General features: G+C 38.9%; 1 long non-coding RNA gene across 1 annotated transcript in view; it reads right to left on the minus strand.

The window, feature by feature from the left end:
- Positions 1–3,611: 3,611 nt before the first annotated feature.
- LOC120746458 overlaps positions 3,612–15,659 on the minus strand; it is a 22,378-nt gene continuing 10,330 nt past the window's right edge. Inside the window, exons 2-3 of the long non-coding RNA XR_005698858.1 lie at positions 13,671–13,676; positions 3,612–3,650 (exon numbers count right to left, since the gene is read on the minus strand). This is a non-coding gene — a long non-coding RNA (uncharacterized LOC120746458). The remainder of the gene's footprint in view (positions 3,651–13,670; positions 13,677–15,659) is intronic.

Consider the following 15,659-nt stretch of genomic DNA (forward strand, 5'->3'; position numbering starts at 1 on the left):
ACTATTATAAATCCTCAAGCGATAATCCCCCCTTGGACTGTCTTGGTGCAAAACCAAGACATAAATCATGTCTCCTGGAAGGGGGAGGACGTATCACAGGCAGGGCACAGCGAGCTGAAATCTCTGAAACCGACTGGCCTTCACTTCCTACGAGACAGAGAAGCTCTTCTACCCCTGTATACGAGAGGAAACAGGACTGGACAACCGTGAATAGGAAGGTTAACAACAAACCTTCAAAACAACTGAATGTGAAACTGCAGAACAGATTTGCTCCACTATCAAAGGACCCTGGATCTATATCGGACAACCATCCATCTAAAAGTAGCGAAGTAAGGCCTGAAAATTCACGGGGAAAGCTAAAGGCTAGGCCTGAAACGCTGATTGTGGGTGACTCTGCCGTAAAGGATGTACAAAGGATGTGCGGTAAGAACACTAAAGTCCTCTGCTTTCCTAACGATATGGTCAACATCCTGAAGGAGAGAATTCTTCAAATTGCAGATGAATATCCAACTGTGACAAACATTGTCCTGCATACAGGGTCAAACGATGTGTCCAAACAACAATCGGAGGTTCTGAAACGGGACTTTATTGGATTATTAAACACTGTAAACTCTCTGAATGCAGCTGTATTCATCAGTGGGCCTGTACCGCCGGTCAGAGGAGGAGACGAGAGATTCAGCAGGTTGTTTACACTGAATAAATGGCTTATATCAGCATGTGCTGACCACTCAGTGCATTTTATCAACAACTTTAATATTTTTTGGGAACGCAGGCATCTGTTTAAAGCAAATGGATTTAATTTTAACAAGTCAGGGGTGAAACTGTTCACCTCCAACTTGTTTTATTCCATACGTCATCCATCTGTGCTTGGTGCCAAGGCTGAGATAAACGAGGAGTTATCTCATAAAGAGGAACAAACAGTACTCCAAGAACAGACAAAGCCCAGCAGAAACCTTGAGGAGGAGCTCCATCTGCCCCCACCCGGGAAGAGCCTCAGAAAGGAGAGACATCTGAGGCAAGAAGAGGCAAGAAGAGGGGTCCCTATTTGCCTCCAACTCTCTCAACAACACCAACGACCAGGACCAGGATCTTCCCCAGTCCCCCAAACCCCTGACAGGCCATCACCCCCATCACCCTCCTCCCCCTCCCTTTCTCCCTCCTCCCCACACCTGAAATTCACTGAAGAGATGATGGAGCGGGTCAATGCTGGGCTCAGATCTACCCCCCGGCCCAATCCCTCTTTGTCCCCCATAAACCCCCCACCAAAGCAGCCAAAGGTTCGCCACCGAGCCCCACCCTCAACAGAGCAATCGAAGTCACATTGCCCAGCCTCGCCCCCCTTAGTTCCTCCTTACCACCTTCATGCTTTGTCTCCGCAGTCTGATGTGTGATGTGTGGAGGGTCCGGGCTGCGAGGATTATGGCAGTGGTGACTTTTCCCAGGAGAAGCTGGGACCCTGTTTACTAGAAGGTTTTAAAATCTCTGTACTTTTAGGTGACAGAGGAGACATGTGGCCTGGTCAAAACACAGAGAGCTGCACTCTAAAAAGATCTTTAAATATAGTAAACATACCTTGTGTGCCACAGACTGCTCCCAAACACGAGGGGACAAGTAATGCCTCTAAAACACTTAAGTTGGCTTTATTAAACGTTAGATCTTTAGCTGGGAAAACATTTTTAATTAATGATTTAATCACTGAGCACAGCCTTGATTTTATGTTTTTAACTGAAACTTGGTTGGACCAAAGTAACAGTGGAGCTGTTCTCATCGAGACGACCCCTCCTAACTACAGTTTTATCAGTGAGGCCAGGGTGAGCAGGAGAGGAGGAGGGGTTGCTGTCTTATTTAATGAATCATTTCAATGTAAGCAGCTATCTCCTGGAAGTTTTCAGTCTTTTGAATATGTGGCTTTACAGCTGAAGGCCCCATCCAAAGTTGTGTTTCTTAATGTTTACAGGCCTCCCAAATACTGCACAGACTTTTTTAATGACCTCAGTGAACTGCTGTCTGTGATCTGTGTTGATTTCGACTGTGTAATTATTGTTGGGGATTTTAACATCCATGTGGACAACCCTCAGGACAAAGGGACTAAAGACCTGAGTAACACTCTGGGCAACTTTGGGCTGACTCAGCATGTAACAGAGGCCACACATAATAGAGGACACACTCTTGACCTACTGATCTCCAAGAGCCTGAGCATTTCAAACATTACTGTGTCTGATGTGGGCTTATCTGATCATTACTGTGTTTTCTTTGAAAGTAAAATCTCAGCCCACACAAATATATCAACAGCAGTGATCACAAAACGGTGTATAACTGAAGACAGTAGTGAGATCTTTAACCAGGTCTTCCCATTAACACCTGACCTGTCCAAAGGTTCAGTCAATGAGCTCGTCAATAGCTTTAATGCAAAAATGTTAAATGTAATGGATACTATTGCCCCCATTAAGGTGAAGGTTATCTCTGGAAGGAAAAAGTCTCCATGGAGAAACTCCACACTAGTGAAAAATGAAAAAAGAGAGTGTAGGAAAGCTGAGCGCAGATGGAGAAAAACAAACCTCCAGGTTCATTATGACATCTATAAAGAGAAACTTCACAATTATAATTTACAACTGAGGAGTGCAAGAAGGTCCTACTTCTCTGACATCATCACTAAAAACAGCCATAATGCTCGGGTCTTATTTTCTACAGTTGACAGGCTAACAAACCCTCCTGTGCCAGTGGCAGCTGAACTTCATTCAACCATGGCCTGCAATGACTTTGCCAAATTCTTCACAGACAAAATCCAAAAGATTAGACAAGCAGTTGGTACATCAACAGCAGATCCAGGATATGTACTGTGTCCACCGAAAAACTGTTTAAACACCATCAAACAGTTTCACCCTATTAACAGCAAAGACCTGGAGGACATCTTAGGTCAACTGAACTCCTCCTCTTGCTGTTTAGATGTCCTGCCAACAAGTTTTTTCAAAAAGGTCTCAAAGACTTTAGAGTCAGACCTGTTACAGATCGTCAACTTTTCCTTAATGTCAGGTGTGTTTCCAGAACCACTAAAAACTGCTGTAATCAAACCTATACTGAAAAAGGACAATCCTGACAAGACACAAATGAAAAACTACAGGCCGATCTCAAATCTCCCATTTTTAAGTAAGATCATTGAAAAAGCAGTTTCTCAACAGCTCAATTACTTCTTAAAACAGAATAACTGCTACGATGCCTTCCAGTCAGGTTTTAGACAGAACCACAGCACTGAAACCGCTCTGACAAAAGTGTTTAATGACATATGTCTGAACACAGACAGTGGAAAAATGTCAGTCCTAGTTTTACTGGATCTCAGTGCAGCATTTGATACAGTTGACCACAACATATTACTCAAACGACTGGAGAACTGGGCAGGTCTTTCAGGAACTGTACTAAACTGGTTCAAAACATACTTAGAAAACAGGAAATACTTTGTATCAATAGGTAACTTCACATCCGAGCAGACAAGTATCACATGTGGAGTTCCCCAAGGTTCCATCTTGGGACCCCTCTGTTTAACATTTACATGCTCCCACTGGCACAGATTATAAAGAACAACAAAATAAACTACCACAGCTATGCAGATGACACACAAATATATATCACAATGTCACCAGGAGACCGAGGCCCTGTACAGGCTCTTGGTAAATGCATTGAGGAAATTAATGACTGGTTGTGCCACAATTTTCTCCAACTAAACAAAAACAAAACTGAAGTAATAGTCTTTGGCGCCAAAGAAAAACGATTACAGGTCACCAGAGAACTTCAATCTATACATCTAAAAACCACAAACCAGGCGAGAAATTTGGGTGTAGTGATGGATGCAGACCTAAACTTAGAAAAACACATTAAGACAATAACAAAATCAGCTTACTATCACCTCAAGAATATTTCAAGGATAAAAGATCTGATGTCTCAACAGGACCTGGAAAAACTAGTCCATGCATTCATTTTTAGTAGGCTTGATTACTGTAACAGCATCTTTACAGGTCTACCTAAAAAATCAGTCAGACAACTACAGCTCATTCAGAACTCTGCTGCTCGAGTCCTCACTGAGACCAAAAAAGTGGACCACATCAGTCCAGCTCTGAGGTCTTTACACTGGCTGCTTGTCCGTCAGAGGATAGACTTTAAAGTTCTGATGCTGGCCTATAAAGCTCTGAATGGTTTAGGACCAAAATACATCAGTGACCTCCTAACCCAGTATGAACCTTCCAGATCCCTCAGGTCATCTGGATCCGGTCTTTTATCAGTTCCCAGAGTCAGAACCAGACACGGAGAAGCTGCATTCAGCTTTTATGCTCCTTATATCTGGAACAAACTCCCAGAAAGCCTCAGATCAGCTGAAACACTCAGTTTATTTAAATCCAGGTTGAAGACTCACCTATTCTCAGCTGCATTTAAATAAAGCACCAAATCCACACTTTTAAACTTAAATTTCAAAACTTACACTAACTACTGATCTTATCTATTTCTGATTTTATCTGTTTTGATTTTAAATACTGTTTTGTTTGTTTGTTAATTAGTTAAGCTTAAATTTCAAAACTTACATTAACTACTGATTTTATCTACTGTTCTGATTTTATCTGTTTTGATTTTATATGCTGTTTTGTTTGTTTGTTTGTTTGTTAAGTGGGTTTAGAGCTCTGGGTAGCTCCCCAGCTGGGTCTAGACTGGGTCTAGAGAGTATTTTAAATTCAGGGAATTTAAAATAGAAAGTAGCTCGTCCACAGAAGGACTGGTAGCTCCGCTTACGATAAGGGTTCAGATCGCGCGAACAGGTGTGGGATTAGAGCTCTGGGTAGCTCCCCAACTGGGTCTAGACTGGGTCTAGAGAGTATTTTAAATTCAGGGAATTTAAAATAGAAAGTAGCTCGTCCACAGAAGGACTGGTAGCTCCCCTTACGATAAGGGTTCAGATCGCGCGAACAGGTGTGAAATGTGTGTGTTTAGTTAGTTTGTTTGTTTGCTTGTTTTAATCAATTTTAAATCATGCTTTTTATTTGTTTTTGTTTCTAATGTCTCTGTAAAGCACTTTGAATCACCTTGTTGTTGAATTGTGCTATACAAATAAATTTGCCTTGCCTTGCCTTGCCTTAGTTAAGGCACTTTCAGAAAGACATCTACTGTGATGGAAACTACTCCCCACTGTTGTGTAATCAATTATTGTAAATGTAAATGTTATCAGGAAATGATCAGACAGGAGAGGGTTTTCAGGAAACACTGTTAAATGTTCAGTTTCTATGCCATATGTTAAAACAAGATCTAGAGTGTGATTAAAGTGGTGGGTGGGGACGACTTCCGGGTGTCATGGCGGAATGAGTGGACGCGTTTGGTGGCTGCTCCCTACAATCAGGAATAGAAAACACCGAAAACTCGTTAACAGACAACTCAACTGAGTAAGGCGAACGTAGTTGGTGAGGAATAAGTCAAAAGGAGGCCAAAATGCCAAGGGGACAGGACAAAGCCGCAAAAATAAATACTAACAATGCAACAGGACAAGCTTGCATGAGCCCCGACAGTATAATTAGCGACTCAGCTGGCGAGCTATTAAAAGCTATCGATTCATTAAAATTAGAAATGAAACAAGATAACGAAAGGCAGAGAGAAGACATCAACACGCTACAGTAGGAACTGGGCGGCAAACTCGATAAGATAAAGGAGGACATATAAACTCTGTCGGAGAGAGTGAGGGAAGCTGAGGACCGAGTGGGAAATATAGAAGACATGACACTGGAGTTAACTGAAGCGCTCCTCCAAAGTTTGAAAGCACAGAAATCTTTTCAGAACAAGCTGGTGGATCTAGAATCAAGATCCCGCAGAAATAACATTACGCATGTTTGGAGTGGAGGAAGGCGCCGAGGGGAGATCCGTCCAAGACTTTGTTTCGGAGTTGCTACAGCACGAAATACCTATACCAGATGGGCTGGAACTCAAGATCCAGCGGGCCCATCGTATCCCCATACAGAAACCGCACCCTGGAGAATTCCCACGCCCGATTCTTATCAATTTCCAGGAATTCACAACGAAAGAACTTATACTTCGAGAAGCTTGGAAAAAGAAGCAAATCCAGGTGAATGGCAAGACGATTTATTTTGATCATGATTATGCATCAGATATTATCCAAAAGTGCAAACCATACAGGGAAGTTAAACGGATATTAAAGGACGCGGGTGTGCGCTTCCAAACTCCCTACACGAGCATGCGGATCCATTGGCGGGACGGAGTCAGAAGCTACAGCAATGCACGAGATGCGGCTTTGGAGTTGCAGAGGCGGAGATATGATGTACAGATCCCGGCGGTATCTGAGGAGGAGGATGCGCTAATTAGAAGGTGTCGAGAGTGGAAACGGGTCCCAATTTCCCATCGAGAGCAAATTACCTCCCCGGGGCAGAGAGCTAAAAAAAAAGCTGGAGGAATTTCAGAGAAATGTTGATTAGTTCGGGGGACATCTCTCCCCTGCCACTGATCAGAATATCACAGGGTTGCCTCATCAATTCAAAGAACGGGAGGGGCAACACCGGATGGAGGTAAATACGTTGGACTATAAGATGGGAACAATATTTTCAGTTTTCAAACTTTTTATAGGGCCCTCCCTTTATGGAGGTTTTTAGCCTAGACCTACCAACGGGGTCATGGTGGGAGATTGTTTTTTCCTACTAATTGGGAGTCGCAAGTTTTTGATTATTTTTTGTTTTATGTTTAGTAATATTGTTTTTTTCTTCTTTTTTCAAATTTGAGGGGATGGTTACTGCACATTGTACAAGTCATGAGTGGTGTAGGTAAAATAAACATTATCTCAGTCAATATCAACGGTCTGGGGAATCCGGTTAAAAGGAGTAGGTTGTTATCTAAATTGAAACGACACAAGGCGCAGATTATATTCATTCAAGAAACTCATATGTCAAAAGAAGAACATGAAAAATTTAAAAAGTTTGGCTATGTAAATTGCTTTTACAGCTCATGTAAGAATAGCAGACGAAGAGGAGTTATCACTTTAATTTCTAATATGGTAAATTTTGAAATGCTAGAGGAAGTCTGTGACAAGGATGGTAGATATGTTGCTGTTAAAGGGAGGATTAATAATAATGTGGTATCTCTGATAAATGTGTATGCCTCTCCAGAGGGCAACCCAAAATTCTATCAAAAACTATCTGAAAAAATTATTAGTTTTAGTGTAGGGACTCTGATATGTGGGGGTGACTGGAACTGTGTATTAAATCATACTAAAGATACTACAAGCTTAAAAAGACGCAAAAATAATAAATCCAAGGCTCTTAATTTACTTATAAAGGAAGTGGATCTTTGCGATGTATGGAGAGAATTACACCCTCTGGAGAAGGACTATACACATTTTTCAGTAACCCATAAGGTACACTCAAGGATAGATTTCTTTTTGATAAATAGAAGCGATAAACATAGAGTCATAGAGTGTAATATCGGTATAGCTGATCTGTCAGATCACAACGCCATACACTTGACTATTCACTTATATAATCAGAATAAGAAATCATTGTGGAAATTAAATACTGGTATTCTTAACAATGAATCTGTGGTACAAGAGATTAAAAAAGAATTACAAGTCTGTATTGCTGACAACAAGGATGAACAGATGGATCCAACAATAATTTGGGATACTGTTAAAGCAGTAATCCGAGGGTATCTGATATCAAGGACTACCCATATCAAAAAAATGAAAAAGCTCACACAATTCAAATTAGAACAACAATTAAGGGATTTAGAAAAAAAACAGCATACAGATTTGAGTGCCGACTTGGCTGAAAGCATTAAAGATGTAAGAAAACAACTAAGCGATCTGTCTATGGAGGAAATAGAAAAGAAACTGAGATTCACGAAACAAACATTTTATGAGTCTGGTTCCAAAGCAACCAATTACTGGCTAAACGGTTAAAATCAATACAAATAAGTAATGCAGTTAATAAGATTAGAGATCCAAACACCAAGGAACTATTATATGAACCAATACAGATAAAAAATGCCTTTCAAAAATATTATAAAACATTGTATAATCAACCCGACCAGAAAAACAGACAAGAAATTGAAGAGTACTTGGATCAGTTAGACCTTCCTTCTATTGGGACAACTCAAAATGAATTTTTAACTAAACCAATCACTAAGGAAGAACTGGATAAGGCAATAAGGAGATTGAAATCTAATAAAAGTCCAGGGAGTGATGGGTATCCCAATGAGTGGTATAAGACTTTTAAAGAGGTTTTGGCTCCTATTTTGATAGATTCCTTTAACTGGACATTAAAACACGCTAAAACTCCACCCTCTTGGAAAGAGGCCATTATATCAGTCTTACCAAAAGAAGGTAAAAACAAGGAAAACTGTGACTCTTATCGCCCAATCTCTATTTTAAATGTGGATTATAAATTATTTACATCCATAATCACAAGACGCTTAGAGCTGTTTCTCCCAGATCTGGTGGATGAAGACCAGACAGGGTTCATTAAGGGGCGACAGACACAAGATAATATACGACGCACATTGCATATAATTAATGAAGTTAATAAAGAGAAAATCCCAACAGCCTTAGTGAGCTTAGATGCTGAAAAGGCCTTCGATAGAGTCTCTTGGATATTTCTTTTTGCTGTTTTGAAGAGAATGGGCTTTAACAGTATCTTCATCGAGTGTATACAATCCTTGTACCACAGGCCATTGGCTAGAGTTAAAATAAATGGGGACCTGACAGACAGGTTTGAGCTCTTCAGAGGAACCAGGCAGGGTTGCTGCCTGAGTCCAGCCCTTTTTGATCTGTATATCGAGCCTTTGGCTCAGTATATACGGCAAAGTGCAGACTTAAAAGGGGTTTTAGTTTCTAAAATTGAACAACGAATAGGTCTCTTTGTTGATGATATAATTATATACCTACAGGATCCTGACACGACCTTTCCTCGGTTGATTAAAGCATTAAAGTATTTTGGCAAAAACTCAGGATATAAATTAAATATCGTAAAGACTCAAGTACTCTGTCTGAATTATTTCCCCAAAGAATCAATTCAAAACGAATATAAACTAAAATGGGACTCAAATAAGATCAAATATTTAGGTGTCTATCTAACTAGTGAAATAAGTACACTATACGAGGCAAATTATGTAAAGATTAGTAATACAATCCAAAAAGATTTGATTAAATGGGCTCCGCTTGTCATGGACCTTAGCTCAAGAATAGAGGTAATAAAAATGAATGTGCTTCCTCGACTACTGTATCTATTCACTTCATTGCCAGTCCATATACCAGATGCACAATTTGGTAGATGGGATAAAATTAGTTAGTAGATTTATTTGGAAAGGGACAAAGCCAAGAATAAGATTTAAAATACTCCAATTAAGAAAAGAAAAAGGAGGACTTGCCCTCCCGAATTTCAAGGAATATTTCTATGCAGCCCAGCTGAGATATATTGTTTACTGGTGTTCACCGGATTACACCTCAAAATGGAAGCATATGGAGATAAATTATTGCTTATCATGTCATCCACAAGCAAGATTGGGAGAAGAAACTATCCAGTCTACGAACACAAATCTCATTACTGAATTCACTATTAAACTCTGGTGGATTATAGTGAAGAAATATAGAATTATAGAAGACTGTAAATTGCTGATTTGGCCTGCATATTCTCGAAAATTCCAAAGTGGACAATGGGATAGTACATTTTTAAGACGGGTCAATAAAGGAATTACAGCAATATGTACATTAATAGACGGGACAACATTCAAATCCTTCGAGAATCTACAGAGACAATTTAGACCGGATAAATCAGAGTTATTTAGGTATTTTCAATTAAGACATTTTTACAATACAGAAATTAGGAAGAAGTTCTTGAGAGAAGGAAGCCATATAATAGAAATAATAACAGGTGCATATAAAAATCCTCCATCAAGAATTTTATCGAAATTATATAATGGCCTGCAAAATTTGAATAGGAATGAAACATTATATATCAAACAAAAGTGGGAATCGGAATTACATCTTGAGTTGTCAGAGGATGACTGGCGATCCGTATGTCTCACACAGCATAATTCCACTAGCTCTAGACGATGGAGAAAATATGGCTGGAAAAATGTGATTAGGTTCTTTATTACTCCTTATATCAAAAGCAAGCAGCTGAAAACACCCCAACAATGCTGGAGATTATGTGGAGACTGGGACGCCAATCATTCTCATGTGTTTTGGAAGTGTAAAAATATCAAACCTTGCTGGGAAAGCATTGCGGTAACAATGACGAAAGTGCTGGGGTATGACGTGCTGTGTGAGGCACGAGTAATGTATTTTGGAATATGGGAAAATGTAAGAAAGGAGGACCATTACTTGTTTAAAATTATGTTGTTGTCAAGCAAAAAGGTAATAACAAAAAACTGGCTGAAAAGTGACCCTTTAAAATTGGAAGAATGGACTGATGTAATCGAGGACATATATATAATGGAGAAAATGACCTACACTTTGAGACTGAAATCTGACAAACACCGAAAACAGTGGACAAAATGGATAGCTTATAAGACTCACTCAGCCCCATAAGGCAGGGACCTCTCCTCGTTGTTTTTTTTGTTTTGTTTTTCCTTATCCCCTCTTCCACAGATTAGGTGTCCTTTATTTTTTTTTAGTTTGTTTCTTTCGTGTTCTTTTTTTCATATTTTTGTTTGCATGTACTATAAAATTGGAAAAAGTACAAAATAAAAAGTTAAAAAAAAAAAGTGGTGGGTGGGTTCTTTTACATATTTGAAAGAAGCTAATTGAGTCTATTAACAGATTAAATGCCATGTTGAGGCTGTCATTTTTAGCATCTACATCGATGTTAAAATCACCCACAATAATTATTTTATCTGAGCTGAGCACTAAATCAGATAAAAAGAAAAAAAAAAAAAATCAGCCAGAAACTCTGTGTAAGGCCCAGGTGGACGATAGATGATAACAAATAAGACTGTTTTTTGAGTTTTACAGCTGGGCTGTACAAGGCTAAGCATCAGGCTTTCAAATGAATTAAAAGTCTGTCTTGGTCTTTCGTTGACCGATAGGCTGGTGTGGAAATTTGCTGCCACGCAGCCTCCTCAGCCTGTGCTTCAAGGTTTCTGATGATTAGAATGACTCGGGTGTGTTGAGTCATTTAAACTAACTGTTGGAGCTATTTGTTCTTTATTTTTTATTATTTTTGAAATTTGTTAAAGTTTGTTTTTAGTTTACTTATGTTTTGGGGTTTATTTACAAGTTTATTTGTAGGTTAATATTTGTTTCAATGTTTTGTTTGTTTTGGTGTTTACCTTGTTAAATTAGTCAATATGAGCTGTAGGGCCATTTTGTTTCTATAAATAAAGAGACTGGTATAGGAGCAGCATGTACTGGGGTGGGCCTATGGGTTTTTTTTTTTTTACCAGAGCAGGAGAAGCAGCAGGAAGTAACAAAAAAAAAAATGGATCTTGTTATTTCTTGACAAACTGGATAAATAAACCATAAAAACACAACTTTCAAATTTGGACAGTGGACTTCTTTTGCCTGCATATGAAATATTATCTCAGTGCAGCAGTGGCTTGTGGACTTTTAATTGTGGGATGTTTGGTTTGTCAAACAAAAGGAATTGCCACTACACTAACATAATCACCCTGCTGTAACCAGGTTTCTGTAAGGCAAAGTAAATTGATTTGCTGATCAATTATTAACTCATATACTTACAGAGACTTGGAAGAGAGAGACCTAATGTTTAGTAATCCACATTTCAGTGTTTTACTCTTTGGTGCAATTAGGGATCATATGTTGTTCTTTCTCTGCGATATTTTATGTTTAAATTGTTTTCGGGAGCTGACACAGTCTCTAAGGTGATGGGGTTTTGGGGGGATAACGGGAGGAGAAAAGCTGTAGAGATGTGTGCAAGACTGCAGCTCTGGTTCCTCATCCTAACTCTGGATAGTCACGTTTTGGGGGGTTTAATAAATGTTGTCAAATTTCTAAAAAGAGAGAGCTGCCGAATCCAATGTGGGATGGAAGCGGTCTCTCCTAACATGACCAGGTTTCTGCCAGAAAGTTTCCCAAACATATATGAGGCCACATTGTTTTTGGACACCACTCAGACAGACAGCAATTTAAGGAAAACATTCGGCTAAACATGTCACTCCTGGTCTGATTGGAGAGAGGACCAGAGAAAACTACAGAAGTAGAAATATTTCTTTTTTTTATTCTTGTCTGCTGCTGAGTCTCGAAAACAAAGGTTTCCTAGTTGATAAGAAAAAAAATAGTTACAGAGAGGCTGAGGGGTAGAGCAGATTTGAAAGTGGTTGACACAGTTTAACATCACATTTCCTGAGTTAGCTTCCAGCTAACAAGCAAGCCAGCTACACTACAGCTGCAAGCAGTGACCACATCTTTATAACAAGAGAACAAGAGCATCAGACATTCAGACTGGTTTTCTTTCTGGGTAAAGATGTATTCTCACGTTGATCTTTCACAGTGATGCTTTCACTCACTCCTGGATTCAAATCTCCATCATCATCTCCATCAGCCCTCACAATATATGATCTCATCAGCTTCATGTTCAGGAGCCTGGATGGACAGGAATCCTTTAATTGGATTATTATGGGACATTGATAGCTTAAGTAAAAGACAACTCAGAAATGAATGACTGTGATTTAATGATTCATTAAATTTTATATTGTGAAACACAGCTTTGTTCAGAGTAATAATGTTCTTTTTTGTTTGTCTGTTTTATAATATTTTTCATCCTTATTTTTTTTTCAGACTGAATTACTGTGACTTGTCAGAGAGAAGCTGCGAAGCTCTGTCCACAGTTTTAAGCTCCCAGTCCTCTAGTCTGAGAGAGCTGGACCTAGGTAACAATGACCTGCAGGATTCAGGAGTGAAACTGCTGACTGCTGGATTAAAGAATCCACACAGTGAACTGGAAACTCTGAGGTCAGGACTGAAACTTTTCCACTAACGTTAATTGAAAATGTGATATTTATGTTATTGTATAAACAGCTAACCTTTATAGAGCTGTCTACTGATTTATTTATTTTTTATTTAGCTTTGGCTGGATTATTAGGCTCAGATTTATTTATCTAAAAAAAAATCATAGTAATTTCTTTTTCATGTTTTTCTTTTTTGTTAAATGAAAAATTTCATATGCTTATCACAAAGCATTGTTAAGAACAACTGATCTCCACATTTAGAGCTAAAATTAAAGGTAAGCTGTCATAGAAATGTCTTGATCTAAATATTTTCTTCTGGAGGTTATACTGATGTTGTGTGACTTTTTTCATTTGGAATGAAATATCCAGAATTTAAAAATTTTCTAATGTATTTATTTAATGTCGAATTCTCAAAATGGAAAAAAAGATGACTACCTTTAAGACAAGCTTCAAAATGTGTTTTTAATAAAGCTTATAGTTAAAGCTGGATCACTGTGTGTCACTATTGCATGTCCTTAACTTTCTCCTTAGTTTGTGATTTGTTCTTTTGTCACTGTATTCAACTCTTCTCTGTGCCCCCCTACCCTGCAGTCATGGTAGATGTAAGTAGGTAGTCCTGGAGCTGTTTTTACCCTTTTGGTAAAAGGGAGTTCCTTCTTCCCACCATCACCACTGTTCACAGTGGATTGTCTAATAGCATGAGCTTTCTCTCTAATATTGTTGGGTGTTACCTTACACTCTAAAAAAAAAACTTGAGATGACTGTTGTTGTCTGCTGGGAAATGTTACTTATAAATAAACTTCAATTAAATTGAATGGATGTAAATAGATGTAAATGTATCTGAAAAACAGACAATTATTTTTAACATATGGATTATTGCTTTGTGTGTCTGCAGTCTGTCAGGCTGTCTGATCACAGAGGAAGGCTGTACTTACCTGGTTTCAGCTCTGAGCTCCAACCCCTCCCATCTGAGAGAGTTGGACCTGAGCTACAATCATCCAGGGTGATCAGGGTTGAGGCAATTGTCAGCTGGACTGAAGCATCGACACTGGAGACTGGACACACTCAGGTATGGAGAGAATGACTGTAGAGAAAGAGCTTCTCCAGGACATGCTGTATATGTCCTCAGTATACTTAACAGTGCAGCATATTCTCTGTATAGCGACACCTAGGATATATTTACCCAAGCTTAATACAAATACGGGAAGCAGAAGAAACTGTTAGCCTCCCTTTAAAAGGAGAAAAAAAATATACCCAAAGATAAAAGCTTTATAATCAGAGTTGTGATAGAAGCTAACAACTACATGGCTTGTTGTCTGTAAATTTAAAGTCTATCAGAAATGCATTTATGTATTTCTAGTGCTTTTCATTGACAATGTGCTTTGAAAGACCAATACACATTATAAAATAATGAACTGAAAGCAATGGAAGAATAAATACATTTAGAGATAACCGCGGTGGAAGATAGAGAGGCAGGAAGAAAGTGACAAAAAGGAGCATTTATTGGTCCAAATGCAAAACTCAAAAATTAGGAAACAACGTCCATAAAACAGAAATCCAAAGCAGGCACAGAAAAAAAGAGGACAGTTTATACACTGGGAACTACCTGCAAACAAAAGGCAGGCGGGAGCAAAGCACAGGTGCAGACAGTGAGAGAGTGTTTGGTTGGTTACAGAGGAGCTTATTGGATGTTTACCATGGTTACATGAGCTCAGAAAGCAGAGTTGCTGAATGGAGAGTTGTGTCACCGGAGGTTCAGAATGCAGGATTGCTACGTGGTTAATGCAGACTTCAGATAGTTCCTGAAGTGCTGATTGGAATATATGAACATAGGAAGACAGTGCTGTGTTTTTAGGCCATTACTAGTCAATAAATGTATTGATCTATATAAATAAAATATTCAAGGATCAGTGTTACCTGCCTTTTTCACATATTTAAATTTGTATTACCACAGTCAGAGAAGCTGCTGTGTTTCATTTGATTATTTTTAACATTGTATCCTAACCAACAGCAGTCCCACTTTAATATTTATTGTTCTAATTTGATGGAATAGAATAAATATTGCAACATGAATGATTTTCTACTTCCCAATTTGTCTTCATTGAGTTGTCAGTAATGTGACATTAACTGGAAGTAATTTTAATGACAAATGAATTTTCAGACTTTCAGAGGACAGAAGGAGACTGACAGGTGGCTCTCAGTGATGTCAGCTGACAGCAGAACAATTCAGTGCACTAAGTGTGTTTGCAGAGGAAATACACTGGTCCCTTAATAGTTTCAACATGAAATATTCAAAAACAAATATATGGTCCACTGTTTGTGTGACAGAGGCAGAAATGTCTCTGTGTGCATGTGGAGAAATATGCTGTTAAATCAGACCATGAACAGGTGTCATGTGGAATTAAAACACACGAAAACAACGCTGCACTCACTCAGAGGTCAAAGGTCGAGTACAGTAACCAAGCTGACACAAGAGGAGAAAAACAACTGGCAGGAAAGGCAGGAAGGTGTCCTTTCCAGCTAAACGAAAGAGGAATATAAAGATAATGAAGGTTTGATCACAGTTTGAATCAGTAATATTTCATTCATTACAGTGATGTACTGAAAGATCCAGGATCAGTCCAATTCATCAGGGTACAGACTAAATAAGAAACGCTTCCTGCCTTCTGAGCAAAGAAGTATCCTTTGGTTTTTTATGCTTTCGGCTACAATTTATGAAA

This window comes from Simochromis diagramma, unplaced genomic scaffold (assembly GCF_900408965.1).
Source record: "Simochromis diagramma unplaced genomic scaffold, fSimDia1.1 OVJJ01000386.1, whole genome shotgun sequence".
Lineage (NCBI taxonomy): Eukaryota > Metazoa > Chordata > Actinopteri > Cichliformes > Cichlidae > Simochromis > Simochromis diagramma.